The following is an 8032-nucleotide window of genomic DNA, read 5'->3' as shown; positions in this document are numbered from 1 at the left end:
CTAAGGAGTTTAGGAGGGAAAACTATGGAATGGTTCTCAAGCCTACCTATGGGGATCAAAAGTTTTGAAGAACTAATCCAATTATTTCTACAACAATACTCCTACAAAATTCGTCACCCAGTCACTATGATTGAGCTTTGCAATACCAAACAAAAAATAGGAGAGCTCTTTCTCACTTTCCTTCAACATTGGAGAAAAATGTTCTCTAGATATTCATGACCTATTCCAGATTCTGAGAAGATGGATATCTTTGTCAATAACTTGATCCCAGAATTCAAATACAGTATCCAAATGCAAGTGTACCCTTCATTCAACAAAATGGTAGATAGTGCCCTCCGAATGGAAGATGTAATTATAAAGAAAGGAGATATCTCACTTTGGAAAGAAACACAACAAGGGTCTAGTTCCAAAGAAAAGAACAAATATTAGAAATATGACAAAGACAACAATAGAAACATTGTTAATGACGGAGTGGTAGACACTGTTAAATCAAACTCAAAATCCATGATAATTAATCTGGCAATTGGTACACAAGCACTCAAAGCAGCTGAAACCACAACAAAAAATCCACTGAAGAAAGTAAAAGAGTGATTCAAAGAGAAACCTTGGCTTCCAAAACCTAAACGTGACTTCACTCCTCTGGAAGAATCATATAAATCCATTTTTAAGACTTTATTAGCAAATAATCTGATAACATTACCAGGTAACTCTAGGCCATATGATCCAGAAGTCAAACAAAAATGGTGGAGAGAAAACGAATACTGTGAATACCATCAAAACAAAGGTCATAACACAAAAAATTGCATGAAGCTCAAACAAGAGATTCAAGACCTCATCGATGCTGGTAATATTGTTGTTGGAAATCACACAACTAATGTTGATCACAAAGCTTTAAAAGATCCTTTATTTGTTTACGAACAAGGTGATTCCTCAAAATCAAAAGGAGGTGCCAAAGTCAATTACACTTACACTAACAATGACAATGTGATCAACATGATTGAAACTACCCAATCTAAATATTGCAGTGTGATCATAATCAAAGATAAGCAAGATGAAGCACAAAATGCAAATGTTGTGACCCATGCTTAAATGAAGGTTACTCTCCAAGGAGCTAGTTCCTCAACTCCTGCTCAAGCAACATCAAACCTACCAACTTCCTTGAATAGACAAAAAATACAATCATGGCTAAATCTAAACAAATGGCTTCATCATCTTCTCTTAGTTATAGCATTGTCTAATAGTTGAAAAGAACGAACGCTCAAATCTCCATCTTTGAATTGCTTAAAATCTCTTTTGCTCATGAAGAGATCTGGTACAAAGCTCTGCTCACTACTAATGTCCCAAAAGATTTAGATGTCGATCGGTTTCAATCTATGGTGGGTCACCTGACTTCATCTCATTATCTCACTTTCTTTGACAAAGATGACAAATCACTAAATCACCCAAATAACCATCCATTTCACATTGAAGCTATGATCCATAAACACCCAGTTAAATGTGTTTTGATAGATGGAGGTGCAAGGTTGAATATTTGTATCTACAATCTACTGATACAGTAGGGCTTTTTTGAAAATGTCATTGATCCAGTCAAGAAAATAACAATCAAAGCCTATGATGAAGAAGAAATAACCTCTAAAGGTTTGGTACTATTACCTATTAGGGTAAGACCTGTAGAAAGAGATGTTATTTTTTAGGTGCTTGATCTTCCTTTGTCATACAATATCTTACTGGGCGAGCCATGGATTCATGAAATGAAGGCAGTACCATCAACATATTATCAATGCTTGAAATTTCCTTATAATGGAGTTGAAGTCAGTATTCCTGCTGATACAAATTGCCCCTGTAATGCATTAATAAAGAGTGTTGATACCTTTGTTCCTCATAATATAGAAGCCTCTACAACTAAAAGTTCAGAAACTTTAATGAAATACTTACAAAAGAAATTGAAAATTATAAATACTGGTATGGATGGATACAAGATAGAACCAGTACTTTCACTAATCTCTCTCCCTCCATCACCAAGATAGTTGCGCAAAGCATCAGAGATTATGAAGACACAAACTTCAACTCCAAATGTCATATATGATGGTCTTTTTGTACAATCCTCTACTTCCCTTGTAGATGAAATAGAAGAAGATGATGTTCTTAAATGGCTTTTCAAAAAAGATAGTGAAAACAAAGAAGTACGATATTGTGAGATTTTCTCAACACAATATGGTCCAGGCTACAAAATTATTCAATGCAGGGATATTCAAGTACTAGTCCTCTGGGAAAACATCAAGAAGGTATTATTGAACCCATTCAGCTACACACTAAGTCTACAAATGATAAAGATGGATTGGGATACAATCCAAGAAAAACATCAGACCAGAAACATGCTTCTCGTCTGTTATCACTGTTTAAAAATGGGTTTTCCTTTCCCATAATTGGCTCTGATTTTGAAATTTCGAATTAGCCATGCTAGCAATTGCTTCAGCTCTATGTTAGGTCTTAAGGGTTTAGGGTTTTTAGTTTTAAAATCCCTCAATGCGTTATCAAAAGACCCTCTGGTTTCTATTTCTTTGTTACTTTATCTACTTAAGTAATGGGTCTCAGGTTCGTCGAAAGTGTCCCCCCTTGTCATTTGCCTAGGTGGTCATTTGAATTAATCATAAAATTTTACGCCTTATATATTTCCCCCATAATGTTGTCGGGCCCAGTAAGTGGTGTGCATCTCTCAGGAAGATCTATGGTTTTTGCTATTTCGCTAGACGAAGTTGCGCGTGGTTTAAGACCCACGAAATGGTGAAAAGTCTTTGCGTTCAAAATGGCAATTTTGGTCCGGTTTAAAGAGGTCTCATCTTGTCCAAGATCCAATGGTTGGTGTTATTTCACAGCCTGAACTTGCAAGTGAAATACCTTTCGCGAAATGGCGAAAGCATTTGGTGGGACCCTGCATGCGAGGATTTTCTAAAGTGACTAAAAGGCGATCAAGTCCCATTTGATTCGACGGTTCGCTCTATTTCATAGGATGAAAATGCTCGAAGTAGCAAAATGACGTGGCACTCCAAGTAGACAGTCCAACTGGCCTAGAAAGCGAGTGAAATGGTTGCATGTGGCAGAGGCCACAATAGTCAGCAAGGCGGGTCCCAGAGGTGAGTCATGCCATGGGATAAGAGGTGACTTGGCAGATGCAGGTGGTAAAAATTAAATGGAACCCAGTGTTTTCTCTCAGCTAATGAAAGACTGAAATGTCAGCTCTGAAAGTGACTAGATGCCAGGTGTTTGAGGTTGAGTCGGAGGGCCCACGTTTGCCAAAGTCCGTTCAAATGGTTAAGCACCGAGCAAATAGAAAATAATCCAACGGCCCGCATGATTTCGCAAGGGTAAGATGCTCGTGCTTTATGCCCTGTGAAATGGCGAAAAGGTTTTTCGTCCCCAAAGGCAGATAAAACATATGGATAAAGGAGGTTCAACTTTGTTTTGATCCAACGGTCGGCGCTATTTCGCGATTGCGAGATGCTTGAAAGATATGCTTCACGAAATAGCGAAAGTAAAAGAGGTTCATCCAGGTGTCAAGCTAGATGGTGACATGTCGGTGGACACGTGGTTTTAGAAGAAGCTGAGGGCCCGCCAAGGTGTAATCGGCGGTAAAAGGAAGAGACACGTGGCCAACGTGGAACTAGGCTTGAATGGTTTTCTAAAACCAATGATTGAGTCCCACGTGGTAATCAATAACCAATAAAAAGTGGCGTAAGAAAAGCAGAGATAAAGAGCTCCCCTTAAAGGATGGTCATCTCCAATTTGATCCAACGCTTCACGTTGTTTCGCAGCCCGAAGTTGACAGATGTTTAAGCCCTAGGAAATAGCAAAAAACCGCTAGCAGTCAAGGTAAAGGCACGGTTAGTAAAGATGTCGGTGGTCCCGGTGAGGATTAAATTCCAAGCAGTTAGAGTTCCATCTAATGTCTGGCGCTGTTTCGCAAAGGAGAGGTGCTCAAAAGATAAAGTCTGCGAAATGGCAAAAAGGAGATGGGGCCCAGTGCGAAGGTAAAACTGTTAAGTCATTATAACACCCGATCAAGTTTCTTTTGATCTGACGGTTGGCCTGATTTCGCTTATCGAAATTGCCTGGAGGATATGCTTCATGAAACAGCGAAAGGACGAAAGGAAAGAATTATAGGAACTTTATGGCCTATCGGAGCGAAAATACAAATTCTCTCATGAATTCAATTCTGAAGGGACGGTCGAAGCATACGAAATCAATGTTGAAATTAAGACCCTGGGTACCATATATGATCTCCTATTGATTGACTAAAGGTATTATTCAAAAGAATTGTTGCAGAAGAGGAGATACAGAGCTTTTTGTCTTCAGATACAGAGAGAGTCAATTCATTTGCAGAGAAGATTCCTTCGAGCTAAAATCAGGTTTTCTTGTACTCCTGTGTGGTAATTGTTTTGTAGTGTTTTAATTAAGGTCTTGAGTTATCGCTGAACCATTTGGGGGTAGTATTTTGATTGCTTGCATTTTCAAAATGGCGCCTAAGAGAGAGTTTTCTAGGAAGGTTAATTATCAGGAGAGGGCCATTTGTGATGACTTTCTTGAGCTGTTGACGTTGTCAACTAACCAGGCATCAAAAGTAAAAGAGTTAGTGCCTAGAGCTCCTCGTTTGAAGATAGGAGAAGGGCTGTATGACAAGGGCAACTGGTTGAGAGATCCGCAGGTCGGATTGTCTAGGTTGGGGTTATTCAAGGTTGGATTTGGAATGAGGAATTCTCCAGCCCCACAAAATAGCATCTGGGAATTAGATGTAGGGAAGCTGGTAGTTCTAGGGGTATTCATGGACATGGATCTGTTAACTCAAATTGCACTTAATTATGATCTAGTTACAAGAAGCATTAGGGATATAAATGGAAAAGCCCTTATTGAAATTAATACTGAAGAGTTCAGAAGTGCCTTTGGACTCAATGAGTTTACAAATTTTCTAGAACCCATAAACTTTAAATCATTAGCTCAAATATACAGTGCACAGAGAAATCACCTTAGGAGCGGGCCTCTTAAGGAATTTTTTGTGAAGATAGGTGGGTTGACAGTTGTAGGACCCAACACAGAAGAGCCCTTCTCATTAAATTTGTTTACCCTCAGGGCTAAGGGAATGTATTGGTCACTCTGCCAAGTTTTGGGAGAAGATGCTGAAGCAAATATGCCCAATCATTACTTGCTAATGATTGCTCAGATTTTAAATCCTTCCCTTGCAGTAACATTTGATTATGCTTCTTTCATTGCTAATTCTATCCATGGAGGGTTAGTAGGAATAAAAAATAGGAAGGTGGATAGGCCTTTCGGATGGTACTCACTCCTGATGCATCTATTTTTGTTTAAAGGAGGTGATTACTTTGCCAGTGGATTAGACCTCATCAAAGAGAAGGAAGGAGAAAAGATGTCAGTACAACTATGGAGTACTGTGTTGTCATGGGATAGAGAGGATGCTAGATTTTTAAAATTTGATAAATATTTTGCATCCAAGATTAGGACTCTCCTCTGCTCAAAGAACCCAAGAATCCCCAAGGTTCTTTTGGAATTTATTAGACCTAAAGAATTTGCAGAGAATATAAAGATTGTTCATAATTGGGGTGACATTTACCTGTACCCAGTCTCAACTATTTTCAGAGTTTTTGGTTTTAAAGGCACTCCATTCTTGTTGCCCTATCAGGTCCCTCTCAAAGTGGGAATTGCAGAAGTCCTCAGACAGATTGGTAGTGTACAAGAGGCAGAGCTGACAAGTAGGGGTAAAGGGACTATTTTCCCTATGGTTACCATAGCCCATCAATTTATAATAACCAAGGGAGGTTGGAATTGTTTTGAAGACTTTCTCAAACCCTATCATTTGTCAACTGCAATATCCAGGTGTGCAAATCTTGAAGACTTCTTCAATGGAATATTCAGAAAGAGGGCAGTGTGCAGAGGAATACCCCATCAATTTCAGTTTCCTGAGGACCTCATTAGAAATGAGTTTGATTTGGATGAGCAGGAACTAAGAAAAGAGAAATGGGTGGCTTATAAGAAAGCCTTAGACTTTGTGCATCAGTTTGATGCCAACTATGACCCATTGTCTAGCTTTTTCCCTGTGGAGGAGAAAATAAAGTTTTTAATTGTTTGTTTTGAGGATGTGATGCAGACCTTGAAGGAGAAGAGGGAAGTTGTGATTAAAAGCAACCCTAAAAAGGAAAGAATGATTCTAAGCAGGTCTGCCTCCACCAAAGCAATCCCTCCTGGTGATTACACACTACATAAGAAATCTAGTTATAGTATGTTGATGCCTACAATAGGGGAGCCCTCTACCTCCAAAGGAAAGAGGAAGACACAAGATGTCATTGACATCCAAGAGAGCCCTAAAAAGTAGAGAGTAGGAAAACAAGTACAATCTAATACACCTTTGTACTCTCCATCCCAATCCCCTATCCACATAGGAGATGAGCAAGCAGCAGCTGAGCAACTTTTACAGTTGGGCAGTTTAGGGGAAATTGCCTACACAGATGATGAGGTAGAGGAAGGAATGCCAAAAGAACCCCTTGCTGTTGAAATGAATATTACTACCAGTAAACTTAAAGGCCAGGAGTTGGATCCTGAGATAAAGCAAGCCAGTGATGACTTCTTGGCTGACAACAATTTTGTTACTTCAGGAGCATTTATGCAATTTGTATGGAAACAAAACATAGATAAATACAATGCAAGATGCGAGAAGAGAAAAGGTGAACAGCCTAGCAAAGATCTAGCTCTGGTAGAGGAAGAAATAAAATAGGAAATGATGGAAGATTTTAAAACCATCACTCCTGAGCAAGGAAGAGATATGGTGGCATAAGCTGGAGTGCTTATTCTCCCTGAGTGGGATATAGCAGATGCCCTGGTTCTAAAGATAGTGAGGAAAGAGACTAAGCCCATGGAGGGAATCACTTTTAGCAAGGATAATGTTGCACTCATCATGTGGTCTCTCAAGAGAGATGAAAATAAGAAAAGCAAAGATACCCAAGGGTCAAGCTACCTTGGTGGAATGATAGTAAAGAGAGTGCAAAGCACAAAGGTGGTAGAAGCTGCTAGTATTGTGTTAGAGACTGCAAAATTTAATGTTGTAGTAGGAAAAAAGGAGGCCAAGGAGAAAGCAGACCTCCAAGTCAAGTTGGAGACAATTCTGAAGGCCTATAACAATGTTAAGGAAGAGGTAAGAGGTAGAGATAGCATCATTGCTAAGCTGCAAAGCCAGTTGACAGGACAGTACCATCAAGGTGAGTCTTCAACACTGATGATCTCCTCTTCTCCTGCAAGACCTCCACCTATCAGTCCTATCATTGAGTTCCCACCGTCTCCAATACCCTCCAGCTCCTAGATGATTGAAATTACTCCTCAAGAGCTAGAGAATTTGAAACAGGCTCACGCCCTGTACGCTAAGAAATATGAGGATAAAGTAAGAGCTACTATTTCAAGTTTTGTGGATACAATGAGTGCCTCATTGCTATATAATAACATAAGCAAGATTTTGGATATGAGGAATGAGCTCAATGGAGATAAAGCCATTCTGACACCTATTTTTGACAAATGGAGGCCTAGAGGGCAGGACTTGGAGTTTATTTGTGCATCTTGTGATGAAGCAGGGGCCAATCCTATCATCAAATCCACTTGTGATACCACCAAGGATCTAGTGAAATTAGCAGAAGGGGTGGATAATGCTGATAGGAAAATTAATTTGTACAAAAAGGAGTATATTGATCAGGTTTTTGAGTTGCTCCCAGGAGTTTTTGCTAGCCCAGATCAACTGAAGGACAAACAAGTGTGGCTCAAGGAATTAGAGGCCAAATTGTCAGCCAGGATTAAAGGAATTGTTCATCTAGATGATGCTTCCTTCTTTGTTGTGAAAATTCAGGAGATTGAGAAAATCAAGTCTCATTATGGTTTTCTCAACTCAGAAGTCAACAAGACGAGAAATTCCTGGAAAAGGTTGACCAAGGCTAAGACAAAAGTGATTAATTTCACATGGCCAACTGATGATGTGTACAAT

Source organism: Cryptomeria japonica, chromosome 2 (genome assembly GCF_030272615.1).
Source record: "Cryptomeria japonica chromosome 2, Sugi_1.0, whole genome shotgun sequence".
NCBI lineage: Eukaryota > Viridiplantae > Streptophyta > Pinopsida > Cupressales > Cupressaceae > Cryptomeria > Cryptomeria japonica.
Note: the sequence above shows the minus strand (reverse complement) of the source record.